Source organism: Artemia sp. Qi Xiang Cuo, chromosome 4 (assembly GCF_049724085.1).
Source record: "Artemia sp. Qi Xiang Cuo chromosome 4, ASM4972408v1, whole genome shotgun sequence".
In the NCBI taxonomy this organism is placed as follows: domain Eukaryota; kingdom Metazoa; phylum Arthropoda; class Branchiopoda; order Anostraca; family Artemiidae; genus Artemia; species Artemia sp. Qi Xiang Cuo.
This window is the reverse complement of record NC_142797.1, coordinates 41719146-41732989: the sequence shown is the minus strand read 5'-3', so window position 1 is coordinate 41732989 and position 13844 is coordinate 41719146. Positions and strand designations below refer to the sequence as shown.

At 35.4% G+C, this 13844-nt stretch overlaps 1 protein-coding gene across 2 annotated transcripts in view; it reads left to right on the top strand.

Moving 5' to 3' along the window:
- Positions 1 to 2220: 2220 nt before the first annotated feature.
- LOC148953119 (glutathione S-transferase C-terminal domain-containing protein homolog) overlaps positions 2221 to 13844 on the top strand; it is a 168538-nt gene continuing 156914 nt past the window's right edge. For both annotated transcript variants that reach the window (XR_016141691.1, XR_016141692.1), the window contains exons 1-2: positions 2221 to 2327; positions 9377 to 9525. The gene's annotated coding sequence lies outside the window, so the exon portion shown is untranslated. The remainder of the gene's footprint in view (positions 2328 to 9376; positions 9526 to 13844) is intronic.

Here is a 13844-nt window from a genome sequence, read left to right as displayed (position 1 = left end):
AATTGTTTCTATTTTACTATCATAATCATCTTTTTCTAGGATTACTGTTGTATTGCTCTTATCCGCTTTCGTTATTATTAGAGATTCATCTTTTTTTAAATCTTTTAAAACTTATATATCTTTGTTCTTAACGTTTTCTTGATAACTACCGAAATTTGTTAAAATATTCAGGATCCCTAGTCTTAAGTCATCTACATTATTTATATCATTTAGAAACTTAAGAATCTCTGTCTTAATCTTTGAAATAATTTCCTCTATCGGTACATCGTTAGAAATTAGTCAGAATTGTATACCTCTCTCAAGAATTTCCTGTTGTTTTATATTTATCTTATTTCTGCTTAAGATTATCATATCAGGACCTGTGAAATGTTTAGGATTATGTGTTAATGTTGTTTGCTGTTCAGCTTCTCTTTGCAATGACAAAAATTTTTGGCGTAGTTTTTCCCTCAATACTATTAAAGTGTGTTCAAACGAATTTTTGAAGATTGATATGATTTGTTGGAAATCATTCGTATTAAGAAAATCACAAAGACTATGTTTTAAAAAATCTATTCTTGTACAACTTGTGATCTCTGGAAACGTTTATCTTTCAGCACATGGTTTAAGTTTAGTAAATTTACCTTTCTCGTGTGCTTATCCTCATTATATGTATTTAAATGATACTTGAAACAAAATGATTTTGTAATTATTTTATTTATTTTACACTTTTCTCAAAACTTTTGTCGCGTAATTATATTGGCATGTTTTTTTGGTAAATTAAAAAATAATAAAATTGAATTTGTCTTTTGCCACCCGTAGGCTAGACGTAAATAATTTCTTAGACCACACTGCTTTCCCATTCATGAAAAATTAAGCAAGAAAAACAATAAAATACAATAAAATAAACACTTAATTAAACAAACATACTCCGAATATTTCGGCCCCACATCCGGGAGCCTTTCTCAACGAAAAAAAAAAGAAAAAATGAAACAAAAATGTTCTTTCTAAAAAACTTAACTTACATCAGAATAATACATATTAAACACATAAAAAGAAAGAAAAAAAACAAAAGAATAAATATAAATAAATAGGAAACAAAACTCACATATTAAATAAACACTTCCACCTACTGGTGTATAAACAAAATCGAATGTCTATATTGATTCAACTCGTCTTCTCACAGTATATGAATGGAAATCTATCAAAAAATGAAGAATATATTTATACTTAAACCAAAACAATTAAGGTCAGCTAACCCCAGGCCCATAACTCCTAATTAAATCCCACAAGTTCATTAACCAATTTTTGAATTATAAATTGACTGGATTCGTTGGCTTGCAAGCTTAGCTGCAGTTCGTTTACTTTTCCCAGCATTTAACCCATTCTGACCTTTGTTCGCAAGGTCATCTTTTGTTTCAGAACTATTATTAAAATACTGTACTATTATTAAACTATTATTAAAATACAGTACTGGTTGAATATCTTATCTACTTTTTAATTAAACTATTATAAATTGAATTGATCCTAAATTCCCCTTCATCTCTACTGATACTAATACCCCCATATATATGCCAGTTTTATTAGCCCAAACTTCTATTTCTACCTCAAGGAGGCTCCTGTAGGACACAGTCCACACTCATGGTATGTTTGATACTTGTATGAATTACCCCCTGCATGTCAAGTTGTTCATGCATTGACGCACTATAAACCGGTTTCTTTCGCAAGTCTCTTTCAACTTAGCGTGAGAAAAGACAAAGAGAAGTAATATAATAGACGGGAAATATATAATTTTGGCTATATTTGCACAATAGGGGGGTGGGGGTAAAGCGTTTGGACATAATGAAATCAGAAAACAATTCTCACCTTATTATATTGAAACAATTGTTGCTAAGTGCATGCAAACCGCTGTACTTTACCCCACCCCACCCCACCTTATGTGCAAATACATAGCCCACATTTGTTTCCAAAGTATTATATTTTTATTGTACTTGGGTATATTTTATTACGATTAACCTAACTTCACTCCTTGAGCTGCAGGAGGTATATCATACAAGTACCAGCATGACCTACTCTTTTAGACTGACTGTTGGTACCATTTAACGTACGACAAGACCAGGCCAAACGTAACATGTGGCACGGAAGGCGAAACCTAACACTTCACGGGTGCAAGATCGTAAACACATAGCGTACACTCTATTTCGTTTCTTAGGATATTGAGAGAGGGCTTCACTCTATGAAAGATGGTGCTATGCGGATTACGTGGGATATTGTTGTAATGTATTCAAAACTCAAATGATTGAAAAGTGTAGCAGAAAAAAACTGATTGTATCAATATTTATCCTGCTAAAGTAAGTTGTAAGTTTCTAGATAACTAGAAAATAAGGCTACTCCTAGAGATTATTTTTCTTTGTCTGTACAAAATTCTTAAATAGCCTAGGCTACCAAGGAAATTGTTAAGATCAATGATGGGTAAATTTGCAGTGGGCAATATAATTTAGCCAAGATGAAAGTGAAAACCTCATTTGATTTCAATTTTATGCTCTTTCATAGTTCAAAAATTGTTTATGGGGCTTGTGGCATCTTGTGCCCATAAAGGGGTCCCAAAGATATTTCATTTTTAATAACCACACAAAGAAGTTATCAATACTAGGGTAAAAGACCAGTATCTGGTTTAGCAAAATTATGTATAACTAAAACCCTCACATCTTGTTACCAAAGAGGAATTGAGAAGAATTGTATATATCAATGAATAGGCTAGCTAAGAATCTAAGCTATTCATCAATATAGCCTAGGCTAGTTATTAGCCTACTAAAATTATTCTAGATTAAATGCTTGAAATAGTATCATAATTTGTTCAAGAGTATTATAGTTCAAAAATACTTATTTATAACAATTCAAACCTCATTTATTATGTAACTCAAATATAAACCATTTTCCTACTGTTTCAAGTTTTTCAAATGCCATCATTCTTCTTTGGCATTCTGGAAAAATAGCAATTGGTTTTTGTACCACCCCTATTTTACTACAGCATGATGCAATGTGAGAGCAGTAACAAGAACCCCACCTTCTTGGTCAAATTTTCACCAATAATTTGTCAGAATAAACTAAAAATGTGGTCTGTTTTACCAAGCAATTGAAAAGAAAAAATTACACTTAATATTTGTGATTTACTGAATAAATATCAAGCAATAAAAGTTAGATTTTTAGAATCAGAAGAAAGTCAGCTTTTTGTTGATGTGTGAATAAAACTGAAACACTAAAAGGATATACATCAAAATAGGATAATTGGTATTTTCAAAAAGAGATTCTTGTAGGTTAGTCAATAAAATAATAATTTCAAGTTTTTGATCTTAAACAATTTTAATAATAACCATATTGATTTATAGCCTAGCTTAGATTTTTAGCTTTTTTCTGATATATACAATTTTTCCCAATTCCTCTTTGGTAATAAGATATGAGGGTTTTAGTTTTACATAATTTTTCTGAATTGGATACTGTTTTTTTTTTCACCCTAGGGGATTGACTGTATTCTGATTAAGTGAGTTCCATAGCCAACCACAAAGTTAAAGGAAAACTTGTTTTGTAGCCTTGTATATGTAGGCTATATTTCCATAAAGCTTCAGGAGGTACCTTCTTGTTTTTGAAGAACTATCTATCTGGAATAGGTTTGGGATAGTATCATGGTTGCAGCAGATCAACTTGTATGTCAGTATATAACCCCTCAACTATGTTGGTATGTGACATATGGTATTTTGAGCCTTTAAAGTTGGGTTGAATATGGCAAATGTAGAATACTCTTTATGCATTTTGTTGCTTGCTGCTGCACAGATTCAAGAATTGACTGGTCAAGCTTATTAATTAGAGTAGCAATGGACATCCCAAATTCTAATTTTGGTCAGATCAAGCTCTTTAGGAGCTTAATAATCACTGCTTGGGATCTATTACAAAATGGTCTCTTTATTATACTGAGAGTTTGGATGGCTTTAACTACTACAGACTGCATCTCTTTTACACTGGCTATTTAGAATCATTGCTGTATTCCCTAAAGTATTGGCATTCAAGGGTTATTTCATCCAAAGTGTATAATCTTACATTTATAGATAGACCTATTAAATTCTAGTTGCCAGGTTAGGCAAGGCTAGTTACCTAAGCACTTAGGGTATATTTCTTGTGCTCCACTCTTTACAAATGTTGCCACTGTTAAATTTAAGTATCAGTACATTTGCATTTGCTAGGTAGAAGGTGAATATGCCACTTTATGTATCTCTTATCCTCTCCAAATAAACCTAGTCTACATGACTACTCCCAGAAAATTTTCCAGAGGGGGAGGGCAGACATCAGAATAGCAGTAGTCATTGGAGGCAGGGGAATATATTTTAGGATACAGTTTCTTAGGCTTATGTTTTTTAAAATATATTTAGAAAAAATCTTTGTTTTCATGCTCTTCATGGCAGATTGTGCATTTATTTGTTGTTGCTTTGCAGTGCTTGTAGGTGTGGTGTGGCCTAGCCTATGGCACTTTTTACACTGGTTTGGTTGGCCCTTGTATGTTTTGTGTGCCATCAGCTGCCCAAACAGGAATATTTGTTGGGTGATCTAGGGGTGTATATCCAATATGAAAAGTACTGTCCTACTTGCTTGTGAAGTGCTTATTTCTGGCTTCCCTAGAGGGTGGATAGCCTTAACCAGAGTGGCCTCCCCATTAGCATTCATTAAACTGTCTTTTAGTTCAGCTTCAGGAATTTCAGGTGGTATGTTGTATAATAAAAAATTTTCTTCTTTCTGGTGAGGTTTTCACTTTTTAGTTGTCATATGGATGCTTTCAACAGTTGTTAGCTGCAGAGCAGTGTGGTTATGGTTGGCTTCTAGGAATAGAACTTTTAATGAGCCATCTCTAGCTATGTTGATGCTTAAATTGCATCTTAGACTCTTGAAGAGAGCAAATCTTATCAGCTATATGCTCTTAGGTAAGAATAGTGGTCTCCTGGGATTTTGGAATCAGTTTTATAACTGTTCCATCATGGATATGTTTCTCTGTAGTTTGTTGAGTTGAGCTATAAATTAGGAATGGTTGGGTGGTTTGGTATTGACCCATAGCCTGTAGAAGACTATTAGAAAGCTTCTTTCTTTGTGATTTTCTTTGTACAGTGATAAACTCTGAAGTTTCTACTGTGTTGATTTCTGGTCTCTCCTGAACTGTGATCATGGTGTTGTTTTAGTTATTGTCAGATGCTTCAGCTTTGATTTTCACTGCACGATTGGGGACTTGATGTGGAGATACTATTGCATCTTCCCAAGACTGGCCCCCTTTCAGGTGGATCTGGTTTTTACATTCTGTCAAGAAAAATAGCAAAAATATTGACAACAGGTAAATCAACCAATATACTTGACCAAAAAAGGATAATAGTTGTAATCTTCCTCAAAATGGTAGTAAAAAGGATAATTATTTTAAATTTATTTTCTAGCCGTTTTTCTTCTTCTTCTATTTAACAGCAGGTGGGCTTTTCAGTAATACTATTTAGCCCTAGCCTGTTTTTTGATTAGTTGTTTTGTGTAATCTACTTCTTCTGAAAAACAGCAACTGCAGTCTAAAACATCTCCTTTAGGCTTCAAAGAAATGTTGCCTTCTTAGCAATTATGGTGTTTTCCAGTCAAGATATTTAGCCCTTTTATGTTTTTTCCATCTTGATACAGTATGTTATACTATTAAAAGTTACTGCAATTAATATGTCTTGTAGAAAACCCTTAGATTCCAGGGACCTGATAAACCTGTCACATATTTTGAGCTCAATGCTCTTTGTAAGGGTGTGGTCAGCCAGACATTTAACTAAGAGTAATAGTAGGCCTGTATAGTGTTTGAAGCACTTTAGCAATTTATTTTTGAAGGGTGTGCTGTTTTTTTGCAAGGTTACTTGAGCCTGCAAGGATTGTATGATATATTTTGGAATGGTACAGTATTTAGTGGAAAAGGGAGATAGACCTAAATTTGGCTTGTTATTTATCAGACAAGCCTCTGAAATTATTCATTAAAGAGAGGTCTCCTATTTGTTTGGTCATTATTTTGGATTTGTTTTTGGAAATTTCACCTGCACCATGATTACCAATAATACCTTAGTGGCTGGAAATAAACTTGAGATATGTTGTTACACCCTTAGAAGTAAGTGTATTTGTAAGTGTTAGACAGTGTAAAGTTTATATGTCTAACTTATACTGTGAGGCCAAATCCAAGATCTCAAGGCTTGACATAGAATCCCAATAAATTATAAAATTTTAAAATTAGAACTAGATGAAAAATTATTTACCATACAGCCAGGGCCATATTAGTGGCTATTCTTTCAGGTGACATAATACAGAAGTTTATCAAACAGTTTCTCATCAATTGCAATATTGAAGAAGGGAAGATATGCTCCACATGACACTTTTTCATCCATTTTTGAGCAATCAACCAAAATAGGGAAATGCTGTTTGTATGTTATTTTTATCAAATTCAGTGAATTTTAGATAGCCAAAGATTGTACTTTTAACTGTCCATCTTTGGCCAAATAAAAACAGGTTATCCCAAATGGTACATGAAGAGGTCTCAAGAAAATATCTAAAGGAAATTGGAAGTTCATGGGAGGGGGTGAAGAGTGAAGCTATTGTTAGGTTGGGGGAGAGAAGTAGTTAGCACAGCTGTTTGCCTCAGGCAGCTTGGTGGTGCAATGAGTTTTGAGTAGTAGTAGTAATTGTATCTATAGTAAATTAGCTAATCCTGTGGGAATACTAGCAGTCAAAACTAATTGCAATGACAAAATTCTTGTTTCTTCCTTTTAGGGAAACTTTTTGGAGTTGATTTTAAAATTTGCTCTCAGTTTGCTCCCTCTGTTGCCTGAGCTTTGCACTAAGTTTGCTTTTTTTTTTTTTAATTTGGCATTATAAAGCAGTTCTTAATGAGAAGTAAGTACAAAACAAAAGAATACAAACCAGCAAAATCAGCAAACTTATTGTTTAGCATTGGGCTATTTCCATGGATATGGAGGGGTTGGGCTGGATGCAATTAAACTGAAAGAGAGTATAAGAGTCAATTAAATATGGCTACTCTGATTAGAATGAAGTAACAACTTCGTTATTGTAGCTACTTTACAAGGGTAGTTTTTGCACAAGACTATCATAAATTAATCTCTATAATGTAAAGCAATGTAGTTTAGTGGCCTTTCATTAACTTAGAAATGTCATGGCTTATCATACATCAGGTGATACTTTCTATAATATTATTCAGTCAAACTTGTGCTGCAAGCCAAGAAAATAGTGGCTATTGTTTCAAAATAACCCAGAATCAGAAAAAATAGAAAAAAAAACAGCTTTTGATTCCCAGTTCAACACTTTCCAAATATTCTAATTGCTACCATTATAATTCTATACCAGTCTGCCTTCTTGCCTACCTTATATCACACTTGCCAGTGATAGGATGATCCTCTAGTCGCCAGTCAATGAAGACAGTGTGCTGACTGATCAGGTGAGTCCCAAGCTAATCACCAGGGCTTGTTATACCATTCCTTGCCAACTGATGATTTGCATGACTCAACGTTGGCAGAAGTGACTGTATCCTGGTCTAATGGGTTCTATAGATACTTTTCTCAACTTGCAATAAACATTCTTTTTGTTTGGCTTTTCTTGGACTGTAGCCTTCAACAAAGTAGTACAAGGATTTGAGCTGGGCCTTAAGCCAAATTTGAAGTTCTGTTCAAAGTTGGAACTGATTTTCCTACCACCATTCAAAGTCTTGTAATTTGTAATGGAATGGAGGTGTTAGGCTGAAAACACCTTTACAAACACTTATTTGGCCTTTAGATCTACTTCTTAAAGGTCTATTGCCCTAGCAAAATTTTTTCCAAGTTGATGAACAGTCCTGAGGCTTTCCAGCACCCAGAGGTAGGGGGTGGAAATATAAACTTGATATACTTCTTTTATCATTAAATTGTACTGTTGATCCACCCTTTAGCTTTTCATTCTCCTGCTCAATAACATTCTGGGGTATTGAAAAGTCTCTTAATCATGCCTCATTGTCATGTTTGGCCCTGGACATTGACCTTTTCTGGCTGGCCTACTTGAAAAGGCTTTATGTCTTAACACTTTCTGTTCTGTTGTTTCATCTGGTGTGGTTGTTATATCCTTCACAACTGCAAGAATTCACCATGATTTTTGTTAAAAGTAGGCTTCCACTGGAAGAAACTACTGATCTTAAAGTTAGGCTTGCCAGCAACTGAGCTGAATGCCAGAGCATCAACAGGATTTTTTATTTGAGTAAAGTCAATGTAAATCCACCTACTGCTAAATCTGACTTGATAGGAGTATCCCTGGTAGTATGTATACACCTTTCTGCCAATCTACTTAACTGAGGAAACATCAAAGACAAGCTCTTGTGAGATATTTACCTGTCTTTTAGAATCTTTATTAAAGTTTGCTGGTCCTAAGTATGGATCATTTTAGGATGCTATGGTATAAGGAATTCCATATCATGCAGAGTACTTCTTATAGTATGAGACTATCTGATAGGTGTGTAAATTATGGTTGACATTATCTCAAAGAACTGGTTGTAATAGTCTAAAATAATAAGCTGAAATGATTGTTCTTGTGGAATAGGCTCTATTCAGTCTTTTCCTAAGGTAAACCGGGGATGTCATGAGATGACAAAAGCTTTCTTGAGAGGAGGTTTTGGAATTGAGGTCAGACATACATACTTCTGACATACCTTACTGTATCTTCTTATGGTTGAAGGTCCCCCAGTCCCAAGTATGATGTATAGAAACATTTGAAAGTGCCTGTTTTGGAAATCACCACAATGACTGAATAATGGGCTCTTTGATTTGCACCAATTATTCTGTATAATTTGTTGAGGTCAGCCAATAGATCTCAGAATGTGTCATTCTTTAAATTTGTTGAACTTGCAGGCAGTTGGCTATTGGAAGAAATGTCAATATAAATTGTACATGACTTTGCACCTTCATATATGTTTGCAGTTTATCTTGTGGAGCTATACACAGGGCAATCACTCATCCTTCTACTACTCATCCATGAAGCATGGGAAATTCCCACATTGCATGTTTGTGTCTCTGTAGATTTCTTTAAAACAAAATATTTGATTACCAAACTTTCTGTGGTCAAGATTTCTTTTCCCTGCACCTTAAGATAAGAAAACATTACTTTCAGCAAATATCATTGTGGAAATAAAGTCCTTACATTGAAATCAGGTATGGCCCCAGAAGTTCAAAACAGAAGGTAGAATCAAATTTTGCTTTGCAACACAGTTGAGAATAGTGTACATTCACCTGCTTTGTATTCTGAGGAGACAAGTAGAATTATGAATGATTAATTTTGCTGCTGATTAAAGCTCATTCATATTTACACTATTTTGCAGGTTCTCTGTTGTCATTCTTGGTGTTGAAACTTACTTTGCATCTCGTGAAGGTTTTGGTTTGAATAACATCCATTCAAACACATCAAGTTCAGATGCTTGCTGGGATCATAGCAGTTATGATGTAATTGTTGAATGTCATCCTTGTCAAGGTGAGTTATATATTTTCCCATAATCTCCATTTTGAAGAGAACCATATTATTTTATTAAGGTGATCTCTTAAGAGCATCAGCGTGTTTTGGGCTTCTACCGTGGATTATCAGAGGCAATTCTCTAGTGTTACCTTAATAAAGATCTTTGTGTCTTCAGTGTAAATTATTTAATGATTTTGCTAGTCACTTTAAATGAAAGGGATGGTTTTAAAAACTTGGGAGGGGGCTCATTTGATTTGGAATCGAACGTTCTAATGCTATTTTTAATGGTTGAAAGTGATTGGAAGGTGAACTGTAATCCCTCAAGACATCAAATAAAATTCTGAGGGTAACTTTTTATCAAGAATAGTTGTAAGGCCTGATAAATATACTCCTGGGAATGGCATGACTCCCACAGTGTCTGGGACAAGGGCTGTAAATAATGTAAATGGCAAACAGGATTTATAGTGCAAAGGGCAGACCTGTTTGTTCTTGGTTGTGTGATTAGCTTGGAACTTTCAGGAATCGTTCTCTGGGCTAATTTTATGCGTGGCGCATTTTATGGGTGGGGTTATTAGAAGGCCCGGAAGTGAACAAAAATCTTGTCTGATGATCAGTTTGAAACTTACAGCTATAAATCCTTGAGCCAATAGAAACCTAAAGTGCAAAAAAAGCTGTTATTTTTTTTCAGTGATTGGCCTGAAACTTATTTCAGGCTTGGGGAAGGGAACCCAAACACAGAAGAAAAAAATAGAAAAAAATATTAGTTCCCCCAAAAACAAGGCTCAACAGAGACCTCAAAAATACTTTTTTTGAAGTCTTGTAACTTAAAACTGCAAGTCCCTGGGCCAAGGGAACCCAATGTACCAAAAGAATTTTACTTTGTTGGCACAGGCCTCTTAAAACATAACCCCGGAAAGGGCCACTTTTTTTTGGCTTCAAATTTATATCCTTAAACCCTTGGACCATGGGGACCCCAATGCACAGTAAGAAATCGAAGCGAAAATTTAATTCCCCCTTTAACATGTGGCCCAAAAAATGGTTTAATTTTTTTTTTTTTTTTTCGACTGGCGTGAAACTTTTCAGAATCATTGCCTGGGATTGGGGGGGGGGGGACCAAACCTGTTGTTCAGAGGGAGAAAAGTGTTAGGGTGCCCAGTAATGAGTAAAAAAAAAAATTCTCCCTGATCAGTTTGAAGCTTACAACCATCAGTCTGTGAGCCAGGGTGAACCTAATGTGGAACAAAAATTTGGGGACAAAGTCCCCCAAAAATGGGGTCCAAAAACTTCTTTTCTCTGACCAGCTCAAAAACTTCTTTTCTCTGATCAGCTCAAAACCTATTTCTTATGTCCGTGGTTAATAGAACCTCAATGCACAAGAAAAAAAAACTGAAAAAGTATTTGTTTGTCTGTAAATGGTGCCCTAAAAAGGTCCAACAAAATTTTTCTACTAAATGGCTTGGAACTTAAAAACCGTAAGTCCCTTGTGAAATAGATCCTGATGTTTAAGGAAAATTTTTAGTTCAGAGGCTTGGACCCCTTCAAAATCTTGGTCCCAAAAAGGGCCAATTTGTTTGAAATATTTGATGATCGATTCGTGGACTAAGAGGATTACATATTTTTTTTTGGAGGGTTGGATTCTAGGGGGCCTAGAAAATAGGCCAAAGATCATGTATTTTCTGATTAGTTTGAAATCTGCAGTCGCAAGTCCTCGTTTCGAGAGGAACCTAATATTAAAAAAAAACTTGAGGGACCGACACCCCCCTTCAAAATGGGGTCCCAAAAGGACCCAAAGATTTTCTTATCAGCTCTAACCTTAATTCCTCAAGATTGTGGGCCATGAGGACTAAATGTACAAAAAGAAAGAGACGTGTTCTTCCCCCCGAATAGGGCCCAAAAACCTTTTTCTAACGGCTTGACACTGACACATGTAAGTTCTTGGGCGAAGAGGGCCTCAATGCACTAACAATATTTACCTTGGGGCTCGCCCCCCTAAAAATGGGGCATCATATTTGTTTTTTGATTGGCTTGAATCTTTTATCCGAAATTTTTGGAGCCAAGGGGACCCTATTTCACAGAAGGAGCAAAATATGATCCCAGAAAGGGACCAACGAACTCTTTCGGAATGGATTGAAATTAAAAATTTTAATTGTTTAGGCAAAATGGAACCTAGCATAAAACAGAAATTTTAGTTTTGGGACATTGTTGCCTCTTCAGAAATGGCGCCCAAGAAACTTTTTCCAATTAGCTTGTAACTTTCAAGTGTTGCTGCTGGGCTAATGGGCCTACAAATTTTGTTTAGAAGGGGGTGCTTGAGGGTCTGGAAATGGGCAAAAAAAATAAAATAAGAAAAGATTTTGTTATTCCAACAAAAAACATTAACAAATCTACAGCACTTATAGCCTGTAAAAAACAAAACACTCAACATCAAATACTCCCTGCAAGGCTCCATGACGGAGAATGCAGTGGTAAACAAAGAAGCAAAAACAAAAAATTGCCAAAGGAAAAACGTAATACACACTAAAAAGGAAAATAACGCTCAGCTACCCACCACTGACTCCTCGAAGGAAATCAAGCCATAGCAAAGTGCCTTGCGCAATAAAGAAAAAAGCACAAAGTTCCAACTTGGACCAGAGACATCAACCGCACGGAAGTGTTAAAAGAGAGAAAAAAGAATTAAACTATCCGGAGACTAAAAAGTTTTACAATTCCTTTAAAGGCACAGAATGAGGGACAGTTTCTAACCGACTCAGGCAAAGTATTCCAGGAAGACTGACAAGCAATCAGGGGTTGAAGTTTGATCTGACTTATGGGCTGAATGAAATTTGAGTACAATCATGATTACAAAGATGGGATGTAGAATGGCCAGAGACTAGAGACGGTCTAGTTCTAAGGCCTGCAGAAACATCACCTTGTAAACGAAGAAAAACGAAAGACACATGAAACAATATGAAGTGAATTCAAGTCATGCAGTAGCTTATTAGTAGAACTATTTCTTTCAAGGATAAGGTTCCTTGCTTTATCATATAGATAGTGGTATAAAAAGGGAAGAAAATTTGATATTCAAATAGTGGGGCAACAAGAGAAGTAACACTGAACTAAACAATGAAACAAAATTTTTAGAATCGACCAAGAAAAAATGTGGTTGAGCTTTTTAAAAATTTTGAGATTCCTTGATTTTTTCATTTTAATGTGACTAATATGCTGTCTGAAAGAGAGATTGTCATGTAGAATAATACCCAGGAACCGAATATAACGATCACTGGGTCTACTGAGAGAACTCCTTCAAAGATGAATTTCGAAAATTTGGGGGCAAGCCTGAGGAATTCGAGAGAAAATCAGGAAGCTCGACTTGGCAACATTTAATGCATTAGCAACAGACTACAGAATGACTCTCATTTAAAAGAGTCAACTTGATGCAGAGCTCAGGCTCCGTTCTGACAGTAGTGCCAAGGGGACTGTCTTAAGTGAAGGGATCTAGAACGTCGTCACCAGCTTGATGGAGATCTACATTTGTGGGCATGGAAAGATTCGTGGTGACATAGACGACAACAGACTGTTTGTTTTTGGCTCATAACTATAAAAATAAAGTCTTCAATATAAAGTAAGGACAGAACTGGTCCTTTAACTGAGCCTTATGGGAACCCAAACTCAAACTGAGACGGTGAGTAGAAAAGAGGATCCACACAAATAACCCTTCCTAACAAATAAGAATCAAAACAAGCACTAGCATCCCTCTTGTACCGTAATGAGATAATTCAAAGAGTAGAATTTAGTGGGTCATGGAAACAAAAGCTTTTCAGACGTCCAAAAATATAGCGGTGTGAATCACACCAGAAACCAATCATGTAGAAAATTAAAAGAGTAGCACAAGCATGCTCAGTTGAGTGATTTGCTTGGAAGCCAACTGAAATATGGAAAAAATCCTTGAATTCTAAAAAGGAAAGTAGATAGGAAAGTTTAACCTTTTCAAAAATTTTGCTCAATACAGACAATAAAGATATCTGCTGATAATTAGCTGGAACACTCTGAGATCCACCTTTATATAAAACAATCACTCGAGATCGCTTAAGCAAACTGAGAAAAAGTTCATTCTCAAAAGATAAGTTTACAAGTCTGTCAAAGGAGAGATAATTGAAGGAAGAGAGAATTTCACTACCTTGATGGGTATACAATGAGGACCAGAAGACGCTGAACCTTTTAATCGATTGACGAGTCTACTTATCTCAGCCTTAGAAAGTGGCCCCAGGGCCATTGAAGCAAGTGGGACCCAGATACAATTTGAAATCAGGTCTTTAAAGAGGGGAGCTTACTAAAGTAGCAGTTGTTTTTCCAACGTT